Source organism: Stomoxys calcitrans, chromosome 3, assembly GCF_963082655.1.
Source record: "Stomoxys calcitrans chromosome 3, idStoCalc2.1, whole genome shotgun sequence".
Taxonomy (NCBI): domain Eukaryota; kingdom Metazoa; phylum Arthropoda; class Insecta; order Diptera; family Muscidae; genus Stomoxys; species Stomoxys calcitrans.
The window spans coordinates 155,664,976-155,682,175 of NC_081554.1; the positions used below are offsets into that span (position 1 = coordinate 155,664,976).

General features: G+C 38.2%; 1 protein-coding gene across 1 annotated transcript in view; it reads left to right on the forward strand.

Moving 5' to 3' along the window:
• The first annotated feature begins 1,791 nt into the window (after nucleotides 1–1,791).
• The window catches only part of LOC106088479 (acetylcholine receptor subunit alpha-type acr-16), a 351,721-nt gene continuing 336,312 nt past the window's right edge, over nucleotides 1,792–17,200 (forward strand). Inside the window, exon 1 of the mRNA XM_059364259.1 lies at nucleotides 1,792–1,849. The gene's annotated coding sequence lies outside the window, so the exon portion shown is untranslated. The remainder of the gene's footprint in view (nucleotides 1,850–17,200) is intronic.

Here is a 17,200-nt window from a genome sequence, read left to right on the forward strand (position 1 = left end):
AAAACGACATATGCAAAATTTCAACCATATTGGCTAAGAATTGCGCTCACTAGAAGCTCAAGAAGTCTAATCGGGAGATCGGTTTATAGGGGGTTATATCATAATATGGACTGATTTGAATCATACTTGACACAGTTGTTGGATGTCAAGATAAATCACCTCATGCAAAATTTCCCCGATTTGACTTCTTGAGCAAAGACAAAGACAAAGAATAACGGCTTCCAATAGTCATGTTAAGTATTATCTAAATTGCACTATAAACCGATATAGAACATATAAAATTCAGAAAACTGCATGAAATCTTCATTTGGATCAAGTGTACGGTCCATACAATTTAATGTTTGTTAATAATGTTGAACATATCTGCGCCTCAAATGGTCCATTCGCTTTATTCAATTTTGGCATACTCTTTGCAACATTACGGCCGGTATCTCACGAATAAATGCTTCAATGTTGTCTTCGAATGCGTTAATTGAAGCGGGCTTTTCTATATAGACATGAGCTTTAACATAGTCCCACAAAAAGTAGCCGATCGGTCCACTTTAGATTTTTGTTTGTGTTTTTGGCATAAGGGGGAGGGTCCGTCCCTCTTCAGATACCGACAAATTATATAGTCTATGTTTCCTTCCAGACCAACCTACACAATATGCGAAAATTTCAAAAAAATCGTTTCAGTGGTTTTTCAGTCTATACGGAACAAACACACCGAGTCCCATATATACGTGATTGGCTAATGTGCCCATTTTGGGCGTTTTTGTGGGGGTGGGGTGATCCTCTACACTTCGAAATTAATTTTTATGTCAGATTCGTTATCTACTCGCGCATACTTTTCATTTGGTACCCATATTGTCCTTATTGGTCCACTTTAGATTTTGGGTGGTGTTTTTGGGGTAACAGGGGGGGGGGGGGGGCCGCCCCTTCCGTTATCAATAAATTATAAAGCCTATTCCTACTTCCTGACCATATTCGTAATCCACTTCCGAATACCTTTCATTTGAGTTCCATATTGTCGTGATCGTCAAATAAACGTATTTTAAGGGGTTTTGGTGCTGGGGCGCCCCCTCCCCCCGGGTACTTGGACCCAACTTTTATTATGAAATTCGTACTCTAGTCTTGAATATCTTTCATTTGAATCCCATATTCGTCCCGATCGGTCCACTTTTATTTTTGGGTAGTACTTTTGTGGTAAGGGAGGGTCCGCCCCCTCCCGATATCAAAAAATTATACAGCCTATGTTTGTTCCCAGACCAACCTTCACAATCTGCGAACATTTCAAGGTAATCGGTTCAACTGTTTTTGGGTCTATGCGGAATTCATGGAACGTTCAGAGACTTAGCCTCGCTATTTTAATGTGATTATGGTTAAAACTACACATCTTCTTATTTGATAACTTAATACTAAGCATACCTAATTTTCTTTTAATTTGCTTACAGAAAGCTGCCAAGGACCACACGAAAAACGTTTACTAAACCACCTTTTATCCACCTATAATACTTTAGAAAGACCCGTAGCAAATGAATCCGATCCCCTGGAAGTGAAATTTGGACTGACACTACAGCAAATAATTGATGTGGTAAGTCACACAATTTTCCTTTTAGTCTTTAGAAATTTTCAATTTTATTTTTATTAAATCTCATTAAGTTAAATTATTTTAAGTATTTTAGTTTTAATCTTAAATAAAATTAGAAACAAAATATGAAGAACCAAAAAAATCTACAAAAAAAATGTACGCGAAATCATTTATGCTGAAAGCATTTTTGTATGAAAAAAAAGAAAAGAAATTAATATAAATATTTCATTATAGGATGAAAAGAATCAGATTCTGACCACAAATGCGTGGTTAAATTTGGTAAGTGACATGTACCCGTTCAGAGAGACATACCAGAGATTTCCAACATCTTTGAAATAAGAATGAAAAACAAAGCAAAACCAATGCCCTATAAGATGTTGGAAATACTCCCAGTATTTTATTTATAAGTTACACTTTTCTTCGAAAGAAGAAAAATTTCTAAGAAACAAATGAATAAGCGACTAGGAATTTATTTTTTAAATATTTCTTTATTTTTAAGAAAGTATTATTATTTCATTTGAATACATTTCCCCTTAACTGTTAAACTGTTGTATTGTGTTTTGTTTCTCGTTTAAGTCAATAATACTTTATTTAAAGCGATATATATGTGTTACCTGAAATTTAATGTGACATAAATGTTGGTGTTTTTTTTTTTCATATCAGTCGTCGTGTTTTAAATGAAACACATAAACAAACTAAATCAATTGAAATAAATAAGAGTTTAAAGATTTAAATGAAATAATTGTAATTAATGAAAAGAAAAACAATTCATTTTTTTTTTGTTTTTCAATTAATTTAATTAAATTTTTTTGTTTATCTATGAAAACCGTAAACATATTTAAGTTGTTTAAATTTTAATAATTTCCATATACTGTGCCTTTTAAACAGAACATGTGAGCTTGGAAAAAATTGAATTGTGAATAAACATAAATAACAAGAGAAAGAACTGAATACAATGTTACTAGCAGAACCCGATTTTACTTTTTGTCTGCTTCTCTCTTCTAGGGCGTACACAATGGAGAAAAGTAGGTAGTAACCGATGCGGCTAGCCGCATCCCTATTTTTACTTCGTTAATCCAATGGAAAAACTTAAAACATGCCTTTGGGCATTTCATTACTTTTTCGTTCCCGATAAATTACATATTGAATGCTAAAAACAAATTGTTGTATTTAGTCTCTTTAGTATTTCGCTTTGTAGATGCCCTCCGTTTACAGACCCTGCGGATATTTATCATCCTAGACTTCTAATAAAGCTTAATCTTGAGTTCAAGCATACCTTGCCCAATTTTCTAGTTCCTATCGTTGCACTATCCAGATCGCTTTAAAAAGCCCATCAACTTGCAAATGCTTACAGCCGCTAAATCGGTCAGGTTCTCAAAAAAATGAGAATCTAAACTGGAACTCCTTTTGACTTGTAGTGCGGGACACACACACAGAAGGTGTTCTATAGTATCTTCTTCTTCGATGTCCTCACAACTTCTGCCAAAGTCGTTACTGGAATTTTCAATCTGACTGCATGTTTTCCGATTAAACAGTGACCCGTCATGATGGACACAATGACTGAGAAGTCTGTTCTAGCCAGTGACAGCAAAGCGGAGACCACTTCAAGTCTAGATTAGGCCACATAGTTTTGGAATGCTCACAGCCCCCTCTTTGTGACCATCTATAATTAGTTGTCCTTCGGGCCTCGTCCTGAAAACTTAGCTTACATGGTGTTAGAGGCATGCCCACAGATTCCAGTTTTCCTGTAATATGCAGGGTAGTTCCTAGACTCGCAAGCTCGTCCGCTTTACAATTCCCCGGGTTATCTCTTTGGCCCGGCCCCCAGAATAGGTGAATTTTGAACTGTTCAGCTATCTCGTTGAGATATCTGCGACAATCGAGGGCTGTTTTTTGTAATACGTTCTCTAGGTATTTAATGGCTGTCTGAGAAAATATTTATGCCAATCGTCGTTATGACATTATATCTTGACATTCCACCACTTCCTTTATTGCTAGGATCTCCTCTTGATACACACTGCAGTAAGCTTTTCGATATGACCAGTTCTAGATCTTTAGAGTATACCCCAAAGCCCGCCTGATCGTCTAGTTTAGAACCATCCATTGGATAATACCTGCTTTGGTTGTTGGTGACTATGGTAAAATTCATTGTGCAAAATTTCAACCAAATCGGATAATAAGTATTGCGCTCTATATAAGCTGTATTTGGAACCCATGTTGAAGGTCATGGGAGAAGTCGTTGTACAAAGTTTCAGTAAAATCGGGTAAGAATTGCGCCCCCTATAGCCCTAAGAAGTATAATCAGGAGCTATATCAGGTTATGAACCGATTTGGACCATACTTGGCATAGTTGTTGATAGTCCAAACAGAAGACCTCATTCAAAATTTTAGCCTAATCGGATAATAATTGCCCCGACTAGAGGCTCAAGAACTCAAAATCCAAGATCGGTTTATATGGCAGTTATATCGCATCATGGACCGATATGGCCCATTTAGAATCCAAACCGACCTACACTGATGGGAAGCATGTGTGCGAAATTTCAAGCGCCTATCTTTACTACTTCGAAATTTGTAGTGCTATCTACAGGCAGACAGACAGACGTACAGACGGGTAGATCGACTTCATCGCGATCAAGAATATATTTACTTTGTTAGGTCTCAGATCGATGTCTTACAAACGGAATGACGGAATTTGTATGCCCATGTTCTATGGGACATAAAAAATTACAAACTAATTTTATGAATTATACTAAACTAACCGAACCGGGCCCGCTCCGCTGCGCCTTCTTTAACTCTCTAATATCTTTTTAGGGTGGGGACACTTCGCCCTGAATGCGGATATAGAGTTCGTGCCATTATAACTTATGACGCTGATGGCGTTCGAATCCTGGCGAGAACATCGGACAAAGCGATGTTTATCCTCTCATAATGTTCGCGACATTTGCGAGGTACAATGCCATGCATGGTCATTTAAACAAATTTTCCCCAAAGAGGTTTCGCACTGCTGGACACCGTTCGGACTCGGGTATAAAAAAGGTTCCTTACCATTGAGTTTACACTTGAATCGGAAAACACTCATTGATGTGTGAGAATTTGTTACTTATCGATTCCTGGTTGTAATGTTCTTCCTTAGGCTAATGGTCTCATTAGGAAAGGGATGCACCTCAGACATTTCGACACAAAAATGGATATCAAATTCGTGCTGCACTTCCAAATCCTTTATTTTCAGGCCCATATTGCCATGGCCGGAAAATATGAACCATTTGGAGGGTGTTCTGGGGTTTGGGCGGCCACCGGCAATTTGCACCGAAAATTGATATCAAATTATTGTAGTTGTTTATCCCCACCGGAAATGAAATTCAGTTTTGAGGGGTGCTTTAAGGCGTACCCCAAAACACTTGGCTCCAAAATTGGATATCAAGTTCGTTTTATACTCTCAAATACCTTTCATTTCAGTCCCATATTGTGATAATAGTCAAATAAACCATTTTGCATATATCATTATTGACCAATTTAGGAAGAAAAGCGCCACCTAGACTTGAAAGCAAATTTTAATGTCATATTCGTAATCTACCCTCTAATACATTTCATTTGAGTGGGCGACCTCCTATTACTTGGACCTAAGGGACCCAAAGTTTAATACCATATACGTTTCCTGGTCTCAAACTTTCATTTAATACCCTTATTGTGCCCATCTGACCACTTTCGTATGTGGGTGGAGTTTTTGTGGTAGGAGGAAGGGTCCGCCTCTACCCGATATCTAAAAATTATATAGCATGTGTTTCCTGCCGGAAAAAAAAAGTAGATAATCTTTGAAAAATTTTAAGAAACCCGGTTCAGCCAAGTATCATATAGTCATAATGGGTCAAATAACGTTTTTTAGGGGTGGCGAGACCCCCTAAACTTCGATCTGATTTTGTATACCAGATTTGAAATCTACTACCGAATACCTTTCATTTGAGCCCCATATTGAAATGAACGACCAACATGTCTGGGAGAGTTTTGGTGTTGTGGCGACCCGATGGGAACTTAGACTCAAATTAATATTCGTATACCATATTCGTATTCTACTCTCCAAAACCCTTCATTTGATACCTGTATTGTCCCGTTCAGCCCATTTTTGAATTTGGGTTGTAATTTTTGCATAAGGGGGAGGGTCCGTCCTCATTCCGATACCGAAAAATTATATAGCCTATGTTTCCTTCCAGACCAATCTACACAATATGCGAACATTTCGAGAAAATCGGTTCTGCCGTTTTCCAGTCTATACGGAACAAACAAACCGAGTCCCATATATCCGTGATTGGATAATGTGCCCATTTTGGGCGTTTTAGTGGGGGTGGGGTGACCCCCTATACTTCGACATGAATTTGTATGCAATATTCGTTATTTACTCCCGCATACTTTTCATTTGATACCCATATTGTCCTTATAGGCCCACTTTTGATTTTGGGTGATGTTTTTGGGGTAACGGTGGAGGGTCCGCCCTCTTCCTTTATCAATAAATTATAAAGCCTATTTCTACTTCCTGCCCATGTTCGTAATCTACTCCCGAGTACTTTTCGTTTGAGTCATGATCGTCATGCGTTCATTGAGTTATGATCGTCAAATATACCAATATTAAGGGGTTTTGGGGCTGGGAGGGCCCTCCAGGTACTTGGACCCAACTTTCATTATGAAATACGTACTCTACTTTTGAATACCTTTCATTTGAATCCCATATTTATTTTTGGGTAGTACTTTTGTGGTAAGGGGGAGGGTCCGCCCTCCTCCCAATATCAAAAATTTATATAGCCTACGTTTCCTTCCAGACCAACCTACATAATCTGTGAAAATTTCAAGATAATCGGTTCAGCGGTTTTGGAGTCTATACGGAACCAACAAACAAACAAACAAACGAACACAAATTGAATTTTATATTTAAGATGAGGAGTATTTTCGACTATTTAATTGTCTCTTATATTGAAGAAAGTTACCAATATGCCCATGTTTATTCCCTATATCTCACATTTGAATGACAATGGCATGGTGTCACACAAATCCCCATTCTTTCAATTCGGCTTGCTTAGCCCTCTAGTTCTCAAACCCTATACTACCACTTTGATACATGGTTTTGTAACAAAGTGCGTTTGTTTGCATGGCAAAACATAAGACCCATTGTCAGTTATACCGATTGACAGAGAATGACTTCTTGATACGATACTATTGTAAAATATTCTATCTGCTTCATATGCTATAGAAGAGCAAAATTAAAAGATTACAAATCTGTTATTTTAAAAGTTCATGCAAACAAAGTTTTAAATATTTCAAAACTCAATTTGCTCCAAATTTAACTGTACTTCGTCCTTACCATGAAATATTGAAAGTGTATCGATTTTAGTCACCAAAACACAAAAACCTAATACTAAGCCCACCATGTGGGCATACTTCTAAACAATACACAAAAATAACTGCCACAAAATATGACCCAAAAGTCGTACATTCAAAACAAAACCATTTATCAAAATGTGTCCACACTGTGACAAAGCTTTATATATATTTTAATATATATTACAGTTTTTGTTATATTTTTGGCTCTAAACTTGAAAATCTGATGCATATGTGAACGTTGATACTGGTACATACATCCGTACTTGCTTGCCTATAAATTTTGTTTTTTTTTTTTTCAATAAAAAAATTATTCACCTCAAATTGTTGTTGTCACTTGTGTCCCCAATCCAATGAAATAGGAAATAATTTTCTTTTGACCAGAATAGAAAATAAAACGACATTGAATGCACCTGAATACACGTTTCAGCTTTTGTGGCATTTTATGGTCCAATGAATGTAATTCATGTATTCTATTTTATTTTGGTGTCCGTTTTTTTTGTTCATCAATTCGATCCAAATCCTTATTGCTATATACAGTGGCACTGAAAAGTCTACGTACACTTCTCAAAAAATTTATCTTACAAAACCAAATTTTTATAATATGAAACGTTTCTCTTGAATGCCGAAAGTTATAAAAGTTGTTTATTATGATTGCAAATTTGTCCATGAATGACCATGCTGTATAATTTACCTCTTTTTTGTAGATGAGTCCGAACAGCATGCCACAGTGCGACAGCACTTTTCGGAGAATTATAACAAGGCTCCAATGCATGGCATAGTACCTTACAAATGTCGCCAGCAGGAGGGGAAAAACACCGCTGACATTTTTTCAGATGATTCGAACCCAGGCGTTCTGCGCCTTGGGCGGACATGCTAACCTCTGCGCAACGGTAGCCTCAATCGTTGTAACATCTAAAATGAGTTAAGTTTTGGGTAAATTCTTGTTTGAGCTGCTGAGTGGAGCGGCTATTAGGCGGCTCAAGACACTCCTTTTGGAGCGTCTTGATGATAGGTGGAGGACTAGATGGACGAACAGTGACAATGGTCGGGTGACTTACGAATTTATTCGTGACGCGACGTCCGTACGAGACCGCCCGGACTTTGGCTTCGGTCTAAGTCTGGGCTTCATACTGACGGGATATGGTTCCTTTAATGCATTTTTGCATCAAAGGAACTTGTCCGCGACTGATTTGTGCGACAGTGGGAGACCTGAGGACTGGAGGCATGTTCTGACAGAATGCCCGTACTATGCAGACATTAGAGATTTAGGCGCGATGGGGATTAGCGAGGCGGTGTGGGATTTCAGTAGGGCCCTTGAGGACGAGACGACTGTTGCAAGGCTGGCCACCTTTTCCCGGGAAGTATTTCTTAGGAGGCGGACTAGACTTAGTGAAGGCATGAATACACGCTAGTTATCCATAACGAGGTGTTGCTGTACTGGCGCGACTGTGTGATTTGGTGCTGCGCATGGCATGGCCTGTCACCTGCCTTGCCCATGTTGATGCAGCGGTATTTGCCCATTGTTGGTTCCTTTAGCTGTTGTGGTTGTGTTCGGTCACCCGTGAGGGGGGCCGCGTTGATTGTAAAGTCCCATGTTGATGCTGATATATGTGGCTGCCGTGTCCTGTTTGTGTTTGTGTATATCGTCCCGTTGCATGTTTTATGCATACTTTTGTATGCTGGCTTGAGGTCGGCTTAGGGCGATTTTTTCTAATTCAGGTGACCAGTCCTGAACTGTTTGGGGTTCAACTGGTAGTAGTCTTTTAAGGCTGCGAAGTCTGACCGGAGACTTTAATCTAGTACCACGGGTGTCAGGAGCCCCTGGAACTTTGGTTCCAGCCTGACAATGGTGAGGCCCCAGTAGGGTGGTTGTGGTTTGTACCCAAATCGCGGGTAGAACATAAGCTCGGCGTGGAGTTGCGTTTTCATCCGGGTGCCGTGACCCATAGATCGGAAGGAGTTTTAGGTAGTGCTCCGCTCCTAACAAGAAGGTGAACACGTCCAAATACGTGGGATCAAATTGGTACTCATGTGTGGGTTACCGCATGTGGGGGAGTTGGTTAGACGCATTGTATTCACCCTTGGGCTTTGGGCCTCGCAGGTTTGGGTCGTGATGGCAGGTATCTACGTAAAACTCGACATTCGTGTCGAGTTTCGCTCCGCAAAAATATTTTGTAACTCAAAATTGGTGGTTATTTTTGGAAAAAAATTTAAGTCACTCAAGGATAGCTACATAAGCATTATCCACTAGGCTGTTGATGATCTATTTCCAGTGGAGCGGCAGATCTAGAGCCCGGGAGTAGTCTTAGAATGGACTCCTAAAAAGCCAATAACTACGGTGTTAGTATCAGACCGCAGCATGTTATCTACTACTGAGACATCGTGTGGTGGAGCGGCTGCGACAGGCGACTGGTCCGTAGGGGCGTTTGACGAAGACACCCGATTTGGGTCTGAAGGGCCAAGCCGAATCTATTTTGTCTATTTTGGCCATCGGCATAAACTTGTTTATGCTCTCCATTATGGGATGGTATACTAATTTCGTCATTCTGTTTATGACTCCTCGGAATATTAGTCTAAGACCCCATAAACCATATATTCTTGATCGTCATGAAATTTTATGTCGATCTAGAAATGTCCATCACTCTGACTGTCGAAAGCAAGTTAACTTTCGAAGGTGTAAAGTTAGTCGCATGAAATTTTCCACAAATACTTCTTGATTTTGACTTCTTGAGCCACAAGAGAGCACAATTCTAATCCGGTTTGGCTGAAATTTTTCATGACATGTTTTGTTATGAATTTCAACAAATGTTTTAAAGATGGTATGAATCGGTCCATAACCTAATATAGCTGCCATATAAACCGATCTGCGATCTTCACTTCTTGAGCCTCTAGACGGCGCAATTCCTATTCGATTTGGCTGAAATTTTGCATGACGTGTATTATTATGAATTTCAACAAATGTTTTAATATGGTATGAATCGGTCCATAACTTGTTATAGCTGCCATATAAACCTATCTGGGATCTTGACTTCTTGAGCCTCTAGAGGGCGCGACTCCTATTGTATTTGGTTGAAATTCGGCATGACGTGTTTTGTTATGACTTCCAACAAATGTTTCAAAGATGGTATGAATCGGTCCATAACCTGATATAGCTGCCATATAAACCGATCTGGGATGTTGACTTCTTGAGCCTCTAGAGGGCGCAACTCCTATTCTATTTAGCTGAAATTCGGTATAACATGTTTCTTTAGCTTTCGACTAACGCAAGATGGCTAAATAGTTCAAAATTCACCTGTCCTGGATGCCGGGGAAAAGAGTTATCCCAGGGAATTGTAGAGCAGACGAGCACGCGCGACTGGAAACTACCTTACACATTCCAGAAGAACTGGAACCTGATGGTATGCCTTTAGCGACATGTAAGCTAAAGTAGTCAGGTTTAGGCCCGGAAGGCAACGAATGACAGACGGTCACAAAAGGGAGGGTTGTGAGCATTCCAATTCTATGTGGCCTAATCTAGACTTGAAGATGTCTAGAGTTCTGCTGTCGTTGGGTAGAAAAGACGTCTCAATCATTGTGTGCATGACAGGCATTTGTCTGATCGGAAAACATGCTGGCAGTGTGAAGATTGCAAGTAACGACTTCTGCAGAAGATGTGAGGATTTCGAAGAATAGACTGTCGAACGCCTGCTGTATGTATGTCCCGCAAAGGCATTCAAAAGGCGTTCCACTTTAGGTACTCATTTATTTGAGAACCTGTCGGATTTACAGGATGTGTTGGGATTTTTAAAGCGATTAGCATGGTTAAACTGTAGCAACTAGAAGGCATCTTCCATCTCGTGTTCCTGTGTTATCTCAATGGACGGAAACGTCTAAATGAGTCTAATGGCAGACAGTCACTTAAACCTAACCTAACCACCGTAGCGAAGAGGTTAGCATGTCCGCTTATGACGCTGAACGCCTGGGTTCGAATCCTGGTGAGACCAAATTTAAAGCGGTGGTTTTCCCCTCTTAATGCTGGCAACATTTGTGAGGTATTATGTCATGTAAAACTTCTCTCCAAAGAGGTGTCGCATTGCGGCAGGCCGTTCGCACTCGGCTATTAAAAGGAGCCCCCTTTGATTGAGCTTAAAACTTCAATCGGACTCCACTCATTGATATGTGAGAAGTTTGCCCCTGTTCCTTAGTGGACTGTTCATGGAAAAATTATGCATTGGCAACCTATTGGGTAAAATCTTGACCTAATTTCGTAACTTGTCATCATCAGTTTTCGTAGTTGTCATTTACAAGGAGATATGTAGACTTATCTGTGCCACTGTATATGGTGTTCGTGGAGCTTTTATTTATATATAAAATGCTGTAAATATTTTGATATTCATTTTATAACGGATTTGTTTTTATCGCCGTGGCTGCAGAATGAACGGACATTAAACGAAGCATTCGACCTTGCATTAAAAAAAGCAAAGTATAGCAAAATGATGATGAATTTTCAAAGGATAAAATCTTCTATTAGATACGATATTTTACTAGGCAAAACATTCAAACCAAGGATTTGAGCGAAAAAAGTAAATTTTTCTCTTAACACCTGCTAGAGGGCTTTTGACAATCATTAGAGCTTAGGTCACGTGTTATGTTTTACAACTTTAATGAGATATGGTGAGGAGGAAGGCTTTTAAAATTCCACCTACAGGGATCCAAAGAACACTACAGCACCGTGTGATTACTTCTAGATAACTATGTGATCTTTGGATCATATTCTAAGGAATCAGGCAAGGCTTTTCGCAATGGTTCATTATCAGTGTAGTGTATATCAAGCGAAACTTTTTACAATATTTAAAGAAATGATTGAATTCTCAAACTGTTTGCGGAAATATCCATTGCGTCAACTGCATCCAATTAAGAGAAATGCAAATTTGCCCATTAACATTAAATTTAGGAGCAGACTGCAAACTTCTCAGATATCAGTGAGTGCTGTGTGATTCAAGTTTAAGCTCAATGATAATGGGTCTCCTTTTTATAGCCAAGCTCGAACGGCGTACTGCAATGCGACACCTCCTTGTGAAGAAGTTTTTACGTGGTAAAATACCTCACAAATGTCGCCAGCATTAGAAGGGGATAATCACCGCTGAAAATGCTTTCTAATGTTCTCGCCAGAATTTGAAGCCAGGCGTTCAGTTGGCCTCCGATTTAAAGACCTACATCCAGATAATGTCCTCAACGTTTATATCACATTTTATCATGATAAATAAATAATCATCGTACCATCATCCCTACCAACAACAATACTGCAGACTCTTTTCTACCGATCTTTTCTAAGGCCAAACCTACCATTAGCATCATTGACAATACAATTATTAGATTAAAATACCAGTAAGGAAAGGCAAAAGTCGGGCAGAGCCGACTATATAATACCCTACACCACCTTGAGTATGTAGTACTTTTTATTTGGATACCTATTGAAATACTAAATAGAACATTGTAAAAATTTCCTACGATGGGACAACAAATTAGGATTTCCACATCCTGGGACGTCAAATAGAACATCTCACGCCCTTTGTTGTAGAAATGTGACCAAAATTGAGGCTATTACTGCCTTAAAAGTTCATATCTAATAATATATATCCATTGAAACTATATCTAACTCAGGACCGATTTTAATGAAATTTTTCTCACATATGAAGACGTCAAATAAAGCACCCCGTGCAAAATTTGGTATAGATATTGACAAAATTGGTCTTCTGTAAACTTAAAACGCCGTATCGGATGAAAGATATATAAGGGAGCTATATGTAAATCTAAACCGATTTTTATGAAATTTTGCGCACATATGAGGACATTGAATAAAACACCCCATGCCACATTTTGTAAAGATCGGACCAAATTTTGACTGCTATAGCCATAAAATTCCATATCGGATTAAAGTTATATATGGGAGCTATATCTAAATTTTGACCGATTTTGGCCAAATTTTGCATACATATGAGGACGTTGAATAAAACACCTCGTGCCAAATTTTGTAAAGATCGGACCAAAATTGAGGCTTCTACAGCCTTAAAAGTTCATATCGGATTAAATATATATATGGGAGCTATATCTAAATCTGAACAGATTTCGTTCAAAACCTTGGACCAAGAAAGAGACTTGTGCAAAATTTCATGACAATCGGACAATAAATGCGACTTGATCAGAAGAATACCCAAAAATACAGACAGACGGACAGAAGGACATAGCTAAATCGAATCGGAAATGATTCTACCACAGTGGTGGTGTAGGGTATAATAACTTCTTTAACTCCAACTGCTTATTTCTAACTCCAAACACCTAATCCATATGCGTATTAATCTGCGTGGGCGTTTGCATTTAATCTCTTGCTTCATATATTTATACGTTCACTCTAGCAGCTTGTGCATCGCTACCAGCCTGCTGCAGATCATAAGCCTTGCTACTTAACTACACGCACTTTGTTTAAAGAGCAACAACAACAACAACAACATATATCCGGCAGCCCAGGATAGTCAGCACTCAGACCAATACACATATAAACAATCCAACAAACCTTAACATTTTGCATTAAAATGGGAATGATTGTATGTGCAATAATCGAACAATAGCTAGACAGTTCTATTAGTATGTAGTCAATGACTTCAAATGTTGATCGGGACTGCGCCTCAAATGGTCCATTCACTTAGACCAATTTTGTCATACTTTTTCCAACATTTCGTCAGGTATCTCAAGCAAATATGCTTCAATTCTGTCTTCCAATATGTCAATTGAAGCGGACATGAGCTTTAACATAGACCCACAAAAAATTTCCTATAGTTAAATCGCACGATCTAGGTGGCCAGTTGACCGGTCCCGAACGTGAAATAAAAAGTTCACCGAACTCGCGACTAAATATGTCCATTGTTACGCGTGCTGTGTGACATGTGGCACCGTCTTGTTGAAACCACATGTCATGCAAGTCAAGCTCTTTCATTCTCAACAAAACAAAGTTGGATATCATCTCACGGTTGCGCTTACCATTCACAGTTACGTTGCGATTCGCATCATTTTTTAAGAAGTACGTTCCAATGATGCCACCAGCCCATAGACCGCACCCAACTTTGACTTTTTATATATGCATTGGTAGCTCTTGCAATGCTTCTGGCTGATCTTCTCTCCAAAATCGACAATTCTGCTTATTGACGTACCCATTGAGCCAATGAAGACAATTTTTCGATAAAAAAGTGGATCTTCGGTCAACTTCAAAATTCAATAATTTGCAAGCGTTGTTCGTTTGTAAGACGATTCACGATTATATTATAGACCAAATTGAAAAACTAGAGATGTTTGACTGATGTTTGTTTACTGGAGTGAAACAAAACACAAAATGTGCGTGAGCTCTTGAAACCAGTGTTGCCAAAAAGATAATGGCTAAAACATCACCTATATATTTCATAGGCCATTAGATTTAAGGTTTCTAAATTTGTATTTTACTTGGAATCGGTCTCTCCATTGTTGGTAGTCAATCATTGAACAAACACCTAAGTATTCTCGACTTATAATTAATTTGTAAATCCTTTGCAGCAAATTAATAAGTCTTTGCAACCATTTGTTTGTGAAACAATTTCCATTTATTTCCTATTAGGAGACAAATATAAGGGGATTTCCTTAACTGTTTTCTCAACACAAACTCTTTACCTCAGCAGATCTTTTAATGAAGAGATCTATCGCTTTACTGACCGCCCTTCGCTAGAACACAAATTACGTCCTGACTTCAACTTTTCGGCCGAATAACTGCTAAAACGCATTATGAAACAAGTAAGGGCGGCTGAATCTTATATACCCTCCACCATAAATCGCATTTGTCGAGTTCTATGCGCGGTTTCTCTTTTTGGGCAAACAAAGAATATTGAATTAGAACTGTTATGATATTGGAGCTATATCAAGTTATAGTCCGACTAGGACCATAAATAAATGCTGAACATTGTAGAAGTGATTGTGTAGTATTTCAGTTCATTCGGATAAGATTAAGATTCAGTTCATTTCGCATCAAGAAGCAAAATCGGGAGACCGGTTTATGGGAGCTGTATCAAACTATTGATCGATTCAGACCATATTAGACACGTATCTTGAAGGTCATGATAGAAGCCGTTGTACAAAATCAAATCGGATGAGAATTGCGCCCTCTAGAGGCTCAAGGAGTCAAGATCCCAGATCGGTTCATATGGTAGCTATATCAGGTTCTATACCGATTTATGCCATACTTAGTACAGTTATTAGAAGTCATAACAAAACACCTCATGCAAAATTTCAGCCAAATCGGATGGGAATTCAAGATTCAAGATCGGTTTATATGACAGCTATACCTGATTATGAACCGATTTGAACCATACCTTACACAGTTGTTGGAAGTGATACTAAAACACTACGTGCAAAATTTCAGTTAAACCGGACGAGAATTGCGTCCTCTAGAGGCTCAAGAAGTCAAGACCAAGATCGGTTTATATGGCAGCTATATCAAAACATGGACCGATTTGAACAATACTTACCGCAGTTATTGGAAGAGATGCCAAAACACCACGTGCAAAATCGGACGAAATTTGCGCCCTATAGAGGCTCAAAAAGTCAAAACCCAAAATCGGTTTATATGGCAACTATATCAGAACATGGACCGATTTGGCCCATTTACAATCCCAACCGACCTACACCAATAAAAAGTATTTGCTCAAATTTTCAAGCGGCTAGCTTTACTCCTTCGACAGACAGACGGACATGGCTAGATCGACTTAAAATGACATGGCGAGCAAGAATATATATACTTTATGGGGTCTCAGACTCATATTTCGAGGTGTTACGAACAAAATGACGAAATTAGTATACCCCCATCCTATGATGGAGGGTATAAAAACGTCAGAAGTTCAGCAGGCATTCACATGTATCCCATATTTTTATGGGGTACTGCAAAAGGAATACATAAAGATGGTAGAGGCATCTCTTGTCAAATTTTTAGAAGTTACAAGGTAGTCATCGTGGAAGCTTCATACGGTCCTACTATTAGAAGGCTTCGAAACACTGTTATCAGGCCTGATTTAAGAAGGGCTTACTAATTTTCCCACTTGGTAGTTAAAGAAGTATTTCAATTCTCAAATTCTTTACCCTCGCATATCATCTAACGAGATTGCTAAGTTCAAAGTTCATCTTTTCTTGTTGCCAAACCATAGAGATTTCCACGGAAATTTTAGAGCAGACGGTAAGAGTTGCAATTAACTTACGCATGCCAAATGAAGTTATGTGGTCTATCTTAAACATGAAGATATCTATCGCTTTACTGCCGCTAGAACACAAATTTTAACCTTCCTGGGTCAACGAATTTAAAAGGTTGTTACATGAACAGTAAAAAATATTTTATTTTTTGACTTCACATTTCGATTGAAGCTCTGCTTCTCCAGCCTCCAGATCCAGAACATATTTAAAATCTTCTATCAAGGCACAATATATGGACTATCTTCTATAAGTTCTTTTACCTTATCATTTGTTTCTATTATTTGTTTATTCCTATTATGTTTTTCAACAATCAGTAACCATAATTTTGAGAACTAAAATGAAAATAAAAAAAAAAAATAAAAAAAAAACAAAAAAAAAATCTGCTACCAATTTAAACATTCAATCAATGTTTCAGATACAAAACTAAATGTTCGTTGTTATATAATGACAAGTATATTATTTAAGAAGACTACCGATGCAAAACTTACGTAAGATTGAAAACATAACTTGTTATATAAGCTTTATTTTATTTGAAACAAGAAAACCTAAAGAAAACAGCATATATTTCTTTTTTAAATGTCGTGTGGGTGTGCCTATATCTTGAATGATGAAACAGAAATGAATGTTGTCAACAACCAAACCAATTTATTCATTATTTATATTTATTATAACAAATTTAAACATTAAATTGAGAAAATATTTTTCTTTTTTCGTTTTAACACCATTTCAAATTTTGCCCTTCACCATGAGATGATAATAAGTAACGAATTATATCTTAAGCTTCCCCTTTTGCAATTAAAGTATTAGACGCCTACGATAATTCATTAAAAGAATCTCAAAGATGGACCTAGACCGACATTTTGTTTTGGGAACTATAGCAAATAAAATTTTGTTAAGTTCGGCCGGCCGAACCAACCACCATGGATTTTCCAACAGATTTATGTAAAACAAAATAAGCTGAAGGGCAATATTTTACTTTACGTATACAATTTCTGTCCCGTATAAAACTAAACGGGA